Below are 17469 nucleotides of genomic sequence, written 5' to 3'. Positions count from 1 at the left end.
GCAGAGGATGGCGACCTAGGACACAGCCATACAACAGAGGGCTGGAGAATACTTGCCAGTAGAGTAACGAGAGAAGCAAAAGGAGACCCTGGCTAATGTGCTGTAATCCATTCACCATTTACCTAGTATCTGTTACTTGCCGGGTACTTAGATTATGGTGAGACGAAGATGAATCAGAAGCTGTCTCTTTGCTGAAGGAAGTCAGGGTCTAGTGAAAGAGAGAAGCATGTAAACAAAAACTTACAATACAATACAATACAATGCTTGGTAAGTATTATAATAAAAGTATTCACAAAGTGTTCTGCAAGCCAGAGGAGGTGGTGACTAAGACTCTCTCAGGACAGGGGTGGGTAGAGGTGGGTGTCACAGGATGCCTAGGACTTTTTATCAGCCTGAGATCGGAAGGAGTGACATACCAAGAAGACAGAACAACCTCAAGAAGCCGGGGCCCATATGGAACTTCAAATCATTTTGTTTCGTTTTAGTGTAAAGAAGGGAATATTGGCTGGGCACGGTGGCTCATGCCTGTAATCCCAGCACTTTGGGAGGCCCAGGCGGGTGGATCACAAGGTAAGGAGTTCAAAACTAGCCTGGCCAAGATGGTGAAATCCTGTCTCTACTAAAAATACCAAAATTAGCTGGGCATGGTGGCGGGCACCTGTAATCCCAGCCACTCGGGAGGCTGAGGCAGAGAATTGCTTGAACCTGGGAGGCAGAGGTTGCAGTGAGCCGAGTTCGAGCCACTGTACTCGAGCCTGGGTGACAAAGCGAAACTCTGTCTCAAAAAAAAAAAAAAAAAGGAGGAAATATCTTGGGAATTCAGGCTGGGGTGACTTTGTGTTTGTGAAGAGTCTCCTAAGAAGCTATGGAGGTTACTTTTTATTCTCTAGCTAATGGAGAGTCACCAAAGGTTGGTTGGTTGGTTTGTTTTTTTAAGACAGAGTCTTGCACTGTCGCCCCGGGCTGGAGTGCAAAGGCGCGATCTCTGCTCACTGCAACCTCCGCCTTCCCGGTTCACACGATTCTCCTAACTCAGGCTCCCGAGTAGCTGGGATTACAGGCGCACACCACCACACCCGGCTAATTTTTTGAATTTTTAGTAGAGACGGGGTTTCACTATGTTGGCCAGATTGGTCTTGAATTCCTGACCTCCTGATCCGCTCGCCTCGGCCTCCCAAAGTGTTGGGATTACAGGCGTGAGCTACTGCGCCCGGCCCTTTTTTTTTTTGAGACGGAGTTTCGCTCTGTCCTCCAGGCTGGAGTGCAGTAGCGCGATCTCGGCTCACTGCCAGCTCCGCCTCCCGGGTTCACGCCATTCTCCTGCCTCAGCCTCCGAGTAGCTGGGACTACAGGCGCCCGCCACCATGCCCGGCTAATTTTTTTGTATTTTTAGTAGAGACGGGGTTTCACCGTGTTAGCCAGATGGTCTCAATCTCCTGACCTCGTGATCCACCCGCCTCGGCCTCCCAAAGTGCTGGGATTACAGGTGTGAGCCATTGCGCCTGGCCTTTTTTAAAAAATCAACTTCATTAAGGCATAATTTATATACAATATATAGATTTTAAGTATACAGTTCAGAGTTTTGATACATGCATACATTTGTATAACCATTACCCTAATCAAGATAGAGAACTTTTTTTTTTTTGAGACAGGGTGTAACTGTGTTGCCCAGGCTGGGGTGCAGTGGTGTGATCTCAGCTCACTGTAGCCTCAACCTCCTGGATTCAAGTTATCCTCCCACCTTAGCCTCCCCAGTAGCTGGGACTACAGGTGTGTGCCACCACACCTGGCTAATTTTATTTTTTGCAGAGATGAGTTCTCACTATGTCATCCAGTCTGGTCTCAGACCCCTGGGCTTATGTGATCCTCCAGCCTCAGCCTCCCAAAATGCTGGGATTACAGGCGTGAGCCACTGTGCCTAGCTGATACAGAACATTTCTGTCACCTCTAAGTCCTCTTGTGCCCCTTTGCCATTGATCCTGCCTCTTCCCACAGGTAATACTGTTGTGATTTCTACTCCCGTATGTTTTGGTTATAGATTGTTGTATCTGTAGATTGCTTTGTCACCCCAAAACTCAGTGGCTTAAAAGAATAAAAATCATTGGCTGAGCGCGGTGGCTCACGCCTATGATCCCAGCACTTTGGGAGGCCGAGGTGGGTGGATCACGAGGTCAGGAGTTCAAGACCAGCCTGGCCAACATGGTGAAACCCTGTCCCTACTAAAAATACAAAAATTAGCTGGGCGTGGTGGCAGGTGCCTGTAATCCCAGCTACTCGGGAGGCTGAGGGAGGACAATCGTTTGAACCCAAGAGGCGGAGGTTGCAGTGAGCTGAGATTGCGCCATTACACTCTAGCCTGGGCAGCGCGAGACTCTGTCTCAAAAAAAAAAAAAAAAAAAAAGAATAAAAATCATTTATTTGCTCATGATTTTGCAATTTGGTCATGGTTTAGTGGAATCAATTTGTCTGCTTTGTGGGTCATCTGTGGTAGCTTGACTGGGGCTGGAGAATTTACTTCACTCACATGGCTGGAGAGTTGGGATAGGCTCTTGGCTGGGAGCTCAGCTAGAACTGTCTTCCATGTGGCTGTTTGGGTTTCCTTACAACATGGTGGGTGGGTACCAAGAAGGAGAAAGTTGAAGCTACCAGTGCTTGCAAAGACCAGACCCAAAACTGGTACAACATCACTTCAGCTGTATTCTACTGACCAAAGCAGGCAAGAGCCTAGAAGAAATTCAAGAGGATGGAAAAATAAATTCCACTTTTCAGTGGGGAAAGTGACAAAGATGGGCAATCTTTATTCCACCACATCATAGATTAATTTTGTCTGTTCTAGAATGTCCTACAGAATGGAATCATACACTGTGTATTAATATATGTCTGGCTTTTTTTGCTTATTATGTGCTTTGAGATTCATCTATATTGCTTTTTCCTTTTTTTTTTTTTAATAGAGATGACCGGGGGGTTTCTCTATGTTGCCCACGTTGGTCTTGAACTCCTGGGCTCAAGTGATCCTTCCACCTCAGCCTCCCAAAGTGTTGGGATTATAGGCCTGAGCCACTGCACCCAACCATTCGTCTATATTGTTGATATATCAGCAGTTCACTCCTTTTTATTGCCAAACTCCAGAACTCCATTCTTTTTTTTATTACTGAATATAGTCCATTGATAATCAATTTGTTTACTTATTTATCTGTTGATGGAAATTTGAGTTGTTTCTAGTTTTTGGTTATTATGAATAAAGCTGTTATAAAATTTTTAATACAATAGTTTTTTGTGTGTGCTGGGCACAGTGGCCCAGGCCTGTAATCCTGGCATTTTGGGAGGCCGAGGTGGGTGTATTGTTTGAGCTCAGGAGTTCCAGACCAGCCTGAGCAACATAGCAATACCCTGTCTCTACTAAAAATAAAAGAAAATTTAGCTGGACGTGGTGGCGCACACCTGTAGTCACAGCTACTTGGGAGGCTGAGGCTGGAGGATTGCTTGATCCTGGAGGTTGAGAGTGCAATGAGCTGTGATCACACTACTGCATTCCAGCCTGGGCAACAGAGTGAGACTCTGTCTCAAAGAAAGACACAAAGTTTTTTGTGGATATATGTTTTCATTTCTCTTGAGTAAATACCGAGGAGTTAAATTGCTAGGTGATAGAGTAAGTATATGTTAAATTTATAAACAATTGTCAAGCTGTTTTCCAAAGGGTTGTACCCTTTTTTTTTTTTTTTTTTTTTTTTTTGACGGAGTTTTGCTTTTCATCCAGGCTGGAATAAAGTGGCGTGATCTTGGCTCACTGCAACCTCTTTCCCCCCGGGTGCAAGTGATTCTCCTGCCTCAGCCTCCTGAGTAGCTGGGATTATAGGTGCCTGCCCCCACGCCCGGCTAATTTTTGTATTTTTTTAGTAGAGACGAGGTTTTGCCATGTTGACCAGGCTGGTCTCGAACTCCTGACCTCCGGTGACCCACCCGCCTCACCCTCCCAAAGTGCTGGGATTACAGGTGTGAGCCACTGTGTCTGACTGATTGTATGATTTTTTAATAGAGATGGGGTTTCACTCTGTTGTCTAGGATGAAGTAAAGCAGTGCAATCCTACCTCACTGCAGCCTGAATCTCCTAGGCTCAAGAGATCCTTCAACTTCAGCCTCCCAAGTAGCTGGGACCACAGGTGCACACCACCACTCCTGGCTAATTTTTAAATTTTTTTGTAGGGATGGGGTCCCACTATGTTGCCTAGGCCCAATTGTAGCAGTTTTATACTCCCAGCAGCAATGTATGAGAGTTTTAGTTGCTACAAATCCTAGCCAACACTTGTTATTGTCAGTCTTTTTATTATGTATTTATTATTTTATTTTATTTTTTTTGAGACGGAGTCTTGCTCTGTCACCCAGGCTGGAGTGCAGTGGCACGATCTTGGCTCACTGCAAGCTCCGCCTCCCGGGTTCACGCCATTCTCCTGCCTCAGCCTTTCTGAGTAGCTGGGACTACAGGCGCCCACCATCATGCCCGGCTAATTTTTTGTATTTTTAGTAGAGATGGGATTTCACCATGTTAGCCAGGATGGTCTCGATCTCCTGACCTTGTGATCCGCCCACCTCGGCTTCCCAAAGTGCTGGGATTACAGGCTTGAGCCACCGCGCCCGGCCTTATTTATTTATTTTTGAGACAGAGTCCTGCTCTTGTTGCCCAGGCTGGAGTACAATCTTGGCTCACTGCAACCTCCCCATCCCGGGTTCAAGTGATTCTCTTGCCTTAGCCTTTGTAGCTGGGATTATAGGTGCCCACCACCACACCTGGCTAACTTTTGTATTTTTAGTAGAGACGGGGTTTTACCATGTTGGCCAGGTTGGTCTCGACCTCCTGATCTCAGGTGATTTGTCTGCATTGGCCTCCCAAAGTGCTGGAATTATAGGCATGAGCCACCACGTCTGACCTTGTCAGTCTTGTTAATTTTAGACATTGTAGAGGATGTGAACTGGTATCTCTTTGTGGTTTTAATTTGTATTTCCCTAAAAACTGGTGGTGTTATGCATGTTTCATATATTTATTGACCATTTGTAGATTTTCTTTGGTAAAATGTCAGTTCGTTTACTCATTTAAAAAATATTGGCCATTGAACACTTTCTGTTTTATGGAATGAATTATTGTCTGATTCTAGAACTGCAATAGGCCGGGCGTGGTGGCTCATGCCTGTAATCCCAGCACTTTGGGAGGCCGAGGCGGGTGGATCACCTGAGATCAGGAGTTCGAGACCAGCCTGACCAGTATGGAGAAACCCTGTCTCTACTAAAAATATAAAATTAGCCTGGCGTGGTGGCACATGCCTGTAATCCCAGCTACTAGGGAGGCTGAGGCAGGAGAATCACTTGAACCTGGGAGGTGGAGGTTGCGGTGAGCTGAGATCATGCCATTGCACTCCAGCCTGGGCAACAAGAGCGAAACTCCGTCTCTCAAAAAACAAACAAACAAACACTGCAATAAAGCCAACTGAATTCTTTAAAAAAATATATTGGCCAAGACTATACTTTCAAGAATCATTTCTGTAGTTTGTTACTAGAGAAGTTTCTCTGAATTCGTAGAGCAAAATATATAATAAGAAAAAAAGGGGGCCGGGCGCGGTGACTCATGCCCGTAATCTCAGAACTTTGGGAGGCCGAGGCAGGTGGATCATCAGGTCAGGAGATCGAAACCATCCTGGCTAACATGGTAAAACCCTGTCTCTACTAAAAATACAAAAAATTAGCCAGGTGTGGTGGCACGTGCCTGTAGTCCCAGCTACTTGGGAGGCTGAGGCAGGAGAATCTCTTGAACCCAGGAGGTGGAGGTTGCAGTGAGCTTAGATCGCACCACTGCACTCCAGCATGGGTGACAGAGCGAGACTCCATCTGAAAAAAAAAAAACAAAGAAAAAGAAAAAGAAAAAAAGGCCTGTAGGCTGGGTGTGGTGGCTCATGCCTGTAATCCCAGAACTTTGGGAGGCAGAGGCGGGTGGATCACCCTGAAGCCAGGAGTTTGAGACCAGCCTGACCAACGAGGTGAAACCCTCGTCTCTACTAAAAATACAAAAATTAGCTGGGCGTGGTAGCAGGAGCCTGTAATCACAGCTACTCGGGAGGCTGAGGCAGGAGAACCTCTTGAATCTGGGAAGCAGAGGTTGCAGTAAGCCGAGATTGCGCCACTGCACTCCAGCCTGGGTGACAGAGCAAGAATCCGTCTGAAAAAAAGAAAAAAAAATGAGAAAAATATATTGGCCAGCCTGGGCAATATGGCCAAACCCCATCTCTACAAAAAATACAAAAAATTAGCCAGGGGTGGTGCTGCATGCCTGTAGTCCCACTTACTAGGGAGTAAGTGGGAGGCTGAGCTGGGAGGATTACTTGAGCCCAGGAGGTTGAGGCTGCAGTGAGCTAAGGAGCTGTGATCTTGCAACTGCCCTCCAGCCTGGGTGACAGAGTGAGACCCTGTCTCCAAAAAAAAAAAAAAAAAAAATTGGATTTCTGTTTTATTATTATTATTACAGGGTTTTTTGTTTGTTTGTTTTGTTTTTTTTTGAGACAGAGTCTCACCGTCGCCCAGGCTGGAGTGCAGTGGCACGATCTCAGATCATTGCAACCTCTGCCTCCCGGGTTTGAGTGATTTTCCTGCTCAGCCTCCGTTGTAACTGGGATTACAGGCTCCTGCCACCACACCCGGCTAGTTTTTTCTTGTTGTTTTTTTTTTTTTTTTTTTTTTTTGAGAGGAAGTCTCACTCTTGTCCCCCAGGCTGGAGTGCAATGGCGTGATCTTGGCTCACTGCAACCTCTGCCTCCCGGGTTCAAGCGATTCTCCTGCCTCAGCCTCCAGAGTAGCTGGGATTACAGGTGACTGCCACCAAGCCCGGTTAATTTTTCTTTTTTTTTTTTGAGATGGAGTCTCGCTCTGTCGCCCAGGCTGGAGTGCAGTGGTGCAATCTCGGCTCACTGCAAGCTTCGCCTCTCGGGTTCACGCCATTCTCCTGCCTCAGCCTCTCCGAGTAGCTGGGACTACAGGTGCCCGCCACCACGCCCGGCTAATTTTTTGTATTTTTTAGTAGAGACGGGGTTTCACTGTGGTCTCGATCTCCTGACCTCGTGATCCGCCCGCCTCGGCCTCCCAAAGTGCTGGGATTACAAGTGTGAGCCACCGCGCCCGGCCTACCCGGTTAATTTTTGTATTTTTAGTAGAGACCGGGTTTCACCAGGTTGGCCAGACTGGTCTTGAACTCCTGACCTCAGGGGATCCACCTGCCTCGGCCTTCCAAAGTGCTGGGATTATAGGCGTGAGCCACTGCGCCCGGCCATTTTCCTGTATTTTTAGTAGAGACAGGATTTTGCCATGTTGGCCAGGCTGGTCTCGAACTCCTGACCTCAAGTGTCCCCCCGCCTCGGCCTCTCAAATTGCTGGGATTACAGGTGTGAGCAACTGCACCCGGCCTATTACAGGGTTCTTAATATATTGTGGATTTTTGTCCTTTGTTAGATGTATGTATTGTGACTACATGTTAATGAATCAGAAGTCTCAATATTAAAATATTAATTATTCATGAATTGATCTATAGATCCAATGCCATTCCACTAAAAATCCTAGCAGGATTTTCATAGAAGTTGATGAGCCAATTCTAAAATTTATATGAAAATGCAAGGGCCAGGTGCAGTGGCTCATGCCTGTAATCTCAGCAATTTAGGAGGTCAAGGCAGGAGGATTGCTTGAGCCTAGGAGTTTGAGACTAGCCTGGGCAACATGGTGAGACTCCTGTCTCTATAAAAAAACTTTAAAAATTAGCCAGGTGTGGTGGTGCATAACCCTAGCTACTTGGGAGGCTGAGGTGGAAGGATTGCTTCAGGCTGCAAGTGAGCCATGGCTCACTTCCAGGCTGCAGTGAGCCATGTTCATGCCACTGCATTGCAGCCTGGAATAGCCAAAACAGTTTTGAAAAAGATAAGTTGAAGGACCTATACTACTGACCTCAAGACATATTATAGTTACAGAAATCAAGGCAGCATAGCAGTAGTAAATGGACAAATAATTAGGTCAGTTGAACAGAATACAACCTAGAAACAGACCCAAACATATATAGACAATTGATTTTTGACAAAGGTGTTATGTTATGATGGACCAGCCTTTAATGATGGACCCTAATCTATCAGGTCACACTCAATAGAGATTACATGTCATTGAATATCATGATTCCTACCTCCAGGTATTCACACCCATATGTAATCTCTCGAGCGTAGGCTGATACGTGTCAGAGGATGTCACTACTAGACTTAGGTTTAAAAGAGACTATGGCTTACATTTTGGGGTAACTGTTTCTCTCTTGGATTATTTACTATCAGTAAAGCTAGCTACCATGTTGTGAGGTAGGCCTGTGGAGAGGCCTATGGGGCAGGGGACCAAGGCCTGCCAAGAAGCACAAAGGAGCTTGGAAGCAGACTTCCCTCACATTGAGTCAAGTCTTCAGTTGACACTACAACCCTGGCCAACAGCTTGACTGGAACCTCATGAGACACTGTAAGCCACTGGCACCCAGGTATGCTGTGCCCAGATTCCTTAACCACAAAAACAATGAGGTAATAAGTATTTGTTGTTTTAAGCTGCTAAATTTTAGAGGTAATTTGTTATACAGTAACAGACAACTAATACAGATGTCGAGGTACTTCAAAGAGGGAAAATAATGTTCAACAAATACTGTTGGATCAACTTGACATCCTTATGAAATAAATGAATCTCAACCCCTACCTCACACCATATACAGATTTTTTTATTTTTTTGAGATGGAGTCTCACTCCATCGCCCAGGCTGGAGTGCAGTGGCGTCATCTCGGCTCACTGCAAGGTCCCCCTCCCAGGTTCATGCCATTCTCCTGCCTCAGCCTCCCAAGTAGCTGGGACTACAGGTGCCTGCCACAATGCCTGGCTAATTTTTTGTATTGTTAGTAGAGACGGGGTTTCACCGTGTTAGCCAGTATGGTCTTGATCTCCTGACCTTGTGATCCGCCTGCCTTGGCCTCCCAAAGTGCTGGGATTACAGGTGTCAGCCACTGTGCCCAGCCTTTACAGATATTATTTTGAGGTGGATAGTAGACCTAAATGCAAAACGGAAAACAATAAAAATTATGCAAAAAACATAGAAGAAAATTTGTACAACTTTGGAATGGGCAAAGCTTTATTAGGTAAGGGACAATAAGTACTTACCATAAAATAAAAAGTTGATACATTGGAAATTATCAGTGTTTTATAAAGTTTATTTTTATTTTTAAAAGTAACAATTATTTTTATTGTTTTTTTGAGACAGGGTCTCACTCTGTCACCCATGTTGGAGTGCAGTGGTGCACTGATAGCTAACCGCAGCTTCAACTTCCTGGGCTCAAGTGATCCTCCCGCCTCAGCCTGCCAAGTAGCTCGGACTACAGGCATGCACCACCACACCTGGCTAATTTTTTTATTCGTTTCTTTTTTCAGAGATGAGATCTTGACATTTTGCCCAGGTTGGGCTTGACCTCCTGACCTCAAACCATCCACCCACCTTGGCCTTCTAAAGTGCTGGGATTACAGGTATGAGCCACCATATCCAGCTGATTATGAATAAAGCTTTTATAAACATTTGTGTGTAGGTTTTTGTGCAGACATGCTTTCAGCTCATTTGGGTAAATACCTAAGAATGTTTTTGTTTTTGTGTGTTTTTTCTTTGTTTTTAGAGACAGAGTCTCTCTTTGTTGCCTAAGTGGGAGTACAGTGTTGCCATCATAGCTCACTGTTAACCTCCATCACGTGGGCTCCTGTCTTGGCCTTCCAAAGCATTGGGCTTACAGGCATGAGCTACTACATCTGGCCTAATACCTAAGAATGTTATTGCTGGGTAGTATAGTAGGACTATACTTCATTTAGCTTTATAAGAAACTACCAAACTGTCTTCCACAGTGGCTGTATGATTTTGTACTAGTAATGACAGGGTGTTCCTGTTCCTCTACATCCTCATCAGCATTTGGTGTTGGCAGTGTTTTGGATTTTAGTCATTCTAATAGGAGTGCAGTGGTATCTCATTGATTATTTTCTAATTTGAAAACTGTGGTAAAATACACATTCATAAACCTTATTTTATTTTTTTTTTTTGAGACGGAGTCTCGCTCTGTTGCCCAGGCTGGAGTGCAGTGGCTCGGTCTCGGCTCACTGCAAGCTCCGCCTCCTGGGTTCACGCCATTCTCCTGCCTCAGCCTCCTGCGTAGCTGGGACTACAGGCGCCCGCCACCACGCCCGGCTAATTTTTTTGTGTTTTTAGTAGAGACAGGGTTTCACCGTGTTAGCCAGGATGGTCTCGATCTCCTGACCTCGTGATTCGCCCACCTCGGCCTCCCAAAGTGCTGGGATTACAGGTGTGAGCCACCGCACCCGGCTATTTTTTTTTTTTTGAGACGTAGTTTCACTCTCTTGCCCAGGCTGGAGTGCAATGGCATGATCTTGGCTCACTGGAACCTCTGCCTCCTGGGTTCAAGCAATTCTCCTGCCTCAGCCTCCCGAGTAGCTGGGATTGAAGAACCACCACGTCTGGCTAATTTTGTATTTTTAGTAGAGATGGGGTTTCTCCATATTGGTCAGGACTGGTCTCCAACTCCCGACCTCAGGTGATCAGTCTGCCTCAGCCTCCCAAAGTGCTGGGATTACAGGAGTGAGCCACCGTGCCTGGCTTTTTTTTTTTTTTAAGACAGAGCCTCACTCTGTCACCCAGGTGGCTGGAGTGCAGTGGCTTGATCCTAGTTCACTTCAACCTCCGCCTCCCAGGTTCAAGTGATTCTCGTGCCTCAGTCTCCTGAGTAGCTGGGATTACAAGCCACCATGCCTGGCTAATTTTTGTATTTTTAGTAGAGACAGGGTTTCGCCACATTGGCCAGGCTGGTCTCGAACTCCTGACCTAAGGTGATCCACCTGCCTTGGCCTCCCAAAGTGCAGGGATTACAGGTGTGAGCCACCGCACCCGGCCTAATGGTGTTTGACTTATTTCACGTAGCTTAATGTCTCCCAGGTTTATCTATATTGTTGCAAATGGCAGTGGTTTCTTTTTTATGGCTGAATAATATCTCATTGCATATGCAATTTGGTATTCTGAAATAAACTTTAACATGCTATTGTCATTATAGTGGAATACTTCTATATTTGTAGGGTCTCACAGAGATAAACGTTTAATTAGTGTAATGGTGGAGGAAATGGAAAGTGGGTATTAAATTTACAAGACATTTAGGCTGCCGGGCGTGGTGGCTCGCGCCTGTAATCCCAGCACTTTGGGAGGCCAAGATGGGGGGATCACGAGGTCAGGAGTTCAATACCAACCTGGCCAAGATGGTGAAACCCGGTCTCTACTAAAAATACAAAAAAATTAGCCAGGTGTGGTAGTGGGCACCTGCAATCCCAGCTGTTCAAGAGGCTGAGGCAGAGAACCGCTTGAACACATGAGGCGGAGGTTGCAGTGAGCTGAGATCATGCCACTGCACTCCAGCCTGGGTGAAAGAGTGAGACTCCACCTCAAAAAAAAAAAAAAAAAAAAAAAGACATTTAGGCTGGGTGCGGTGGCTCATGCCTGTAATCCCAGCACTTTGGGAGGCTGAGGCGGGTGGATTACTTGAGGTCAGGAGTTTGAGACCAGACTGGCCAACATGGTGAAACCCCATCTCTACCAAAAATATAAAAAAAATTAGCCCGGCGTGGTGGGGCATGCCTGTAATCCCAGCTACTTGGGAGGCTGAGGCAGGAGAATCACTTGAACCTGGGAGGCAGAGATTGCAGTTGCAGTGAGCTGAGATTGTGCCACACTGCACTCCAGCCTGGACAACAGAGTGAGACTCCATCTCAAAAAAAAAAAAAAAAAAAAAAAAAGAAAAAGAAAAAGAAAAAAAAAAACAAAGACATTCAAATGTTGGAAGCAATAGAACTCTGGGATCAAGTGAATGTGGAAAATAGATGAAAAGGGTCACCTGAGGGTAAGACAGGTTTCATAGCCTGGCAAACTTACTGGAATGGTGGTGATATTGCCCATGTAGAGGAATGCTGTAGTACTTGTGTGTGGTGGTGAAGGGATGGATAATTAGCTTGGCTTTGGAAATGCTGAGTTTCAGATGTTTATGGGAAGTTCTGCCTAAGCGAATCCCTCCTTTTTTTAAGGGTAAATGATGAAGCTAGTAGAGGTTCTATGGAACCACTGGAAGGAGGCCAGGAAGAGAGCATCTGAAATATTGTTATATAAGTGGAGAGTGAGTTTTGAGGTGTCTTTACTTTGAGATATTTATATAAAAATTTTTAGTCTCCTTGAAGTTCAGGCACAGGTGCCCTCTCTAATCGTCTATCAGCATTATTTTACTGCAATAATGTCTACAGCTCAGCATTTTAACATGTTAAGAAAAAAAACTGAAATGAAGGTGGGAAACAATGTAAATATATATACCAACAGATGGGCAGTAGTCACCAAGGATTCCAAAAAAGATCTGTGGTACACGAATCTGTTAGTGTTCCTCTAGCACTGTCTAGGGGAGAAACAGAATAGCAGAGAAAAAAAGATTCAACAATGTGCTGTATTGCACAGAGTACAGGGTGCTAGTTTGAATGCAACCTTACCACTAACTAGCACTCACATTCAGAGTTCATCCTATTTATCAGGGATTATGACAGGTGTTCTAAATATTTTGATCTGAGAATCATTATGACAATCCAAAGACAATCCAGGCCGGGCGTGGTGGCTCATGCCTGTAATCTCAACTACTTGGGAAGCTGACAAAAGAGAATCCCTTGAACCTGGGATTCGGAGGTTGCAGAGAGCCGTGACTGCACCATTGCACTCCAGCCTGGGCAACCAGAGTGAAACTCCATCTCAAAACACACACACACACACACACACACACACACACACACACACACGCCAGGCACAGTGGCTCACCCTTGTAATCCCAGCACTTTGGGAGGCCGAGGCGGGTGGATCACGAGGTCAAGAGTTTGAGACCAGCCTGGCCAACATGGTGAAACCCTGTCTCTACTAAAAATACAAAAATTAGCCAGGCGACGTGGTGTGCGCCTGTAATCCCAGCTACTCAGGAGGCTGAGACAGAAGAATTGTTTGAACCCGGGAGGCGGAGGTTGCAGTGAGACGATATCGCATCATTGCACTCCAGCCTGGGCAAGAGAGTGAGACTCTGTCTAAAAACAAACAAACAAACAAAAAAAAAATAAAGACAATCCAAACTGGCCTCAATTTGCAGTTAAAGGAACTGAAAATCAAAAAGTTCAAAAACCAGCAGGCGTGGTGGCTCACACCAGCAATCCCAGCATTTTGGAAAGCCTAGGCAGGCAGATCACCTGAGGTCGGGAGTTCGAGACCATCCTGGCCAATATGGTGAAACCCCATCTCTACTAAAAATACAAAAATTGCCAGGCATGGTAGCAGGCGCCTATAATCCCAGCTACTCAGGAGGCTGAGACACCAGAATCGCTTGAACCTGGGAGATGGAGGTTGCAGTGAGCTGAGATCACGCCTTTGTAATCTAGCCTGGGCAACAGAGTGAGACTCGGTCTCAGGAAAAAAAAAAAAGTTCAAAAACCTGTTCACCACAATCAGAGTGCAGGAAGTAAAAGAGCTGCAAGTTGACATGGATCTGTCTGACTTCAAACCTTGGGTTCTTTCCACTATAGCCAATCGGTCCCAAACCCAGTTGTGCATAACAATTGCCTGGAGAACGTGTTAAGATACATTTTTCCAGATTCCCACTCAAGACTGACTCAGAAAATGATAATACTAGTATAGCACTCTTCTCTGAGTTGTTATAAGGATTATATATAATGAAGAATATTGGAATGTTTTATAAACTTCAAGTGTAACATCATATGCCTACAATTTAATGCTTTTTATTACGTATGATCATCTAATACCCTTTCTTTTGATTTTCTAGTCAGGGAATAATTTTCTGATAATTAGGCTTATGAAGTACTTTGAAATTAGAAAAGGGTGCCCAAAACTGTATTTTGGCTTGATAACCACATTATAAATGAATACATTTAATTTTAAATCTATAAATAGGAGCTCTTGAGCTTGACCATCGCTAGTCAGATTCTTCAAGCTTAATCATCTCTTTAAGAATTGATGAAATCGTTCTAAAATCCGGCAAAGCTGAAGAATGGAGTTCAAAGCAGAAAAGGTGCGAATTGTTTTAAGTGGGGATTTCATGGGAGTAAAACATTAGGTTTTGGCCTGAAGGGCAGTTTGTGAATATGTTACAAAGTTAATTGGTTCTGATGCATGACCACTTTTTCTGAGTTAGGAGACGGTGTTTTTTTTTTTTTTCTCGTTTTCAATATACCATATTTTGTACGAGGTGGAACCAGTAACTGTGATACAGACATGTCCCTGCCTCCTTTAAAACGCCTCGTGCTCTTACCACCCCTACTTTCCCCAACAGTAGCAATAAGTTTAGCAAGAAAGGTCTCATCTTCTATCCCAAGGGAAATTCTAAGTGCCATTTCCATTCTCAAGTGGGGCTCCTGGTAAGTTGCATTTAAATTAGCATTCTTTTTCACTGGCCAGGAAAGGCTGGCAGTTCATTTGTAGGCAAATACCCTTGCTGGTTTTTTTTTTTTTTTTTTTTTTCTGAATCTTTACAAAGTCACTCAGCAGGCACACACTAAACGCTTGCTCCGTGGAGAAAAGTTAAACGGTTTCCCCAAGACCACACAGATCAAACAAGTGGGAGAGGAGGGGCTGAAAGTGCCTGGTATACCTTGCCACACTCCCATAATTACCCAAACCGTCTCATTCCAAGCCCAAGGACCGGGCTTTCAAGGGGACACGAAAGGAACGCCCGGGAGGTGAGCGCCAGGAGATCGGGAGAGGTGCCTTTCCCGGCATGCTCTGCAGCACACCGAGGGGCGCCAGGCGTATCCCGGCGTGCATCGGGGAGCGCCCAAGGGCGATGGTTCCCGGCTCCTGGAGAGGCGTGCGATGTTAAGCCGGTAGGTGCGAGCTTCCTTAGCTTTGAGCCTCTGGTTTCTCGTTTCCTCTTTATGGGTTTAAATCCATAACGGCAGAAAAGGATGGCCCTCTAACTACCCTCCCTCTCCGCGTGCGAACGACTCGGCGCCGCTTCGAGCTCGGTGCCAGGTGATTAGCGGGCAGGGGCGGGCCTGCAACCAGCACGTGACCCGAACTGGCAGCCAATGACTAGCCGGGTGGTCCAGCAGCGCGAGGATTCCCGGGACCCGCGAGCGGAGCGGCGCGTGGGTCGGTTGCGGTCGGCCCCGGCAGGTACGCGCAGGCGCCTTGCTTGCCACGCGCTACGCCCGTCCCCACGCGCCTGGTGGCGTGTTCTTGGCGCGAAGTGTTAAGAGTCTGGGTGTTTTTGTGAGTTGGGGGGAAGGAGAGGGTGGCGGGGGGGGGGGCGAGGCGTCACGTGGACGCCACAGCCAATCTCAGGCCGAGGCGCACCCACAGCTTTCCCCGGTGCCCCGGGGTGCGACGTGTTCAGTGAGGTTCGACCGGGCCCTGACGGCGTGAGCGGTCTTTCGAAGCGCGTGTGCGGCCCGTAAATTCTGGCCGTGGCTTTTCGTGGCGTCCTGCTCCGCGGTGAGCACAGACGACAAGTTCTCAGCAAAATGGCTGCTGGAAAGAGTCGCCAAGCAGGGGGAGCGCTGGGGCCGCGTGAAGGTCACATGACGAGGTTGGCAGCGCGTGCTGCTGGCGCGGGGCAGGGGGAGGGTGGGGGGGGGGGTGTGGCGGGTCACGTGCCTTCGACTGCGCCGGCCTGTGGTTTTCCAGTGTCTTTGCTGGGGTCGGATTGCCTGTTTTTACTCTTCCCACATGGAAGCGTGGCAAGCGTCGGTGAGAAGCTGTGTGGTGTACTGGGATGAGCCGAGATCTGGGAATTCGGAGGTCTGGGGTCCAGGCCTTTGGCTAGTTTCATCTTACCACCCTCAGCTTCCATTTATCATTCAGCTCGGTAGAGGCGATCACCTTTTAAGGTCCCTCATAACGGCCTCTGACTTCCTCACCTCAGTTTCATGCAGATAAAAAAAATTTAACAAATTCTTAACAATTATAATGAGACAACGGCCCCCCCCCCAAAAAAAAAACCCCACAGCCACTCCCCTCTCAATCATTACAGTGATGTGGGAAACCTGGTGGAGGTAATTTGTTATAATATTCTGGGCATGTCTGTCCATCTTTATCATTCCCTTTTATACTTTATGGGGGCCCACGACCTCATTTGAAAAATATTGTCTTTTAGACATCTAATCCCTATGTATTTTCTGGAAGGAAATCAAAAAGTAACTACTACTGCCATAACTGCAGAGATGGGGAAATAGTATTTAAAAGGGAAATGCTGATGCCCCATAACGCTGACTAGAAGGGCCTAGAAGTCTTCGTTTCCACTTGGTGGGCTATCTTTGTAAAATTTTAGAGACCTGGTACCCATCAGCCTTTGGTATTTTTCTTGGTCTCTCCTCCCAGTTCTAGCTCTTCATTTCACCAAAGAAGGGTCAAGGCGTTGGTGAAGAAAAGTGTAAACTGTATGTTTTCCATACCACTGCTTATGTTTTATAATACCTTTTGAGTTATCTTAAAAAGAGTCTTCGAATTTTGTGCGAACACATCTGGAAAACATTTATTGAGCAATCGTAATAGCTGTCACTTTTGAGTAATTATAATAGTTAACATCTTTCTGGCTTGGTGTTCTAAATACTTTCTACTGTATTTCATTCATTTAGTTATCATAACAAACCTACGAGGTAAGTACTGTTATCTCCATTTTACCACTGAGGAAAATAGCAACAGAGAGATATGGCTGGCAGTTTTACATGATTCCAACCAGATTTCCTTTTGAAAATTTGACAAAATGGTTTTAAAATTCATTTGAAAAAGTAAACCTAGAAAGTAAGAAACTTCTTGGAAGAGAAGAATGAGGAAAGGACTTGTACTAGAGAATATACAAATAAAGCTATGATAATCAAAATATAAGTAGCAACCCTGGAACACAAGATTAGTGAAACAGAATAATCTAGAAATATACAAGGTTATTTAGTGTTATAAAGGTGGTGTTTTATATCAGTAGGGAAGGGGTTCCAAAATTATGTTGGAACAATCAACTGTTTGGAGAAAAAATGGGATTTATACCTTAAAATTTAAATAAAATTGCCGGGCATGGTGGCTCACGCCTGTAATCCCAGCACTTTGGGAGGCTGAGGCTGGCAGATCACCTGAGGTTGGGAGTTCGAGACTAGCATCACCAACATGGAAAAATCCCGTCTTGACTAAAAATACAAAATTAGCCGAGTGTGGTGGTGCATATCTGTAATCATAGCTACTTGGGATGCTTGAACCGGAGAGGCAGAGGTTGCGGTGAGTGGAGATCGTGCCATTGCACTCCAGCCTGGGCAACAAGAGCGAAACTCCGTCTCCAAAAAAAAAAAAAAAAGAATCTAGGTGAATTAT

At 45.8% G+C, this 17469-nt stretch overlaps 1 pseudogene; it reads left to right on the top strand.

Annotated features, from left to right (window-relative positions):
- The first annotated feature begins 5507 nt into the window (after positions 1–5507).
- LOC115835802 lies at positions 5508–5584 on the top strand (annotated as a pseudogene).
- Positions 5585–17469: the final 11885 nt, after the last annotated feature.

Source organism: Nomascus leucogenys, chromosome 6 (assembly GCF_006542625.1).
Source record: "Nomascus leucogenys isolate Asia chromosome 6, Asia_NLE_v1, whole genome shotgun sequence".
Classification (NCBI taxonomy): domain Eukaryota; kingdom Metazoa; phylum Chordata; class Mammalia; order Primates; family Hylobatidae; genus Nomascus; species Nomascus leucogenys.
This window is presented reverse-complemented; position numbering and strand designations above follow the sequence as displayed.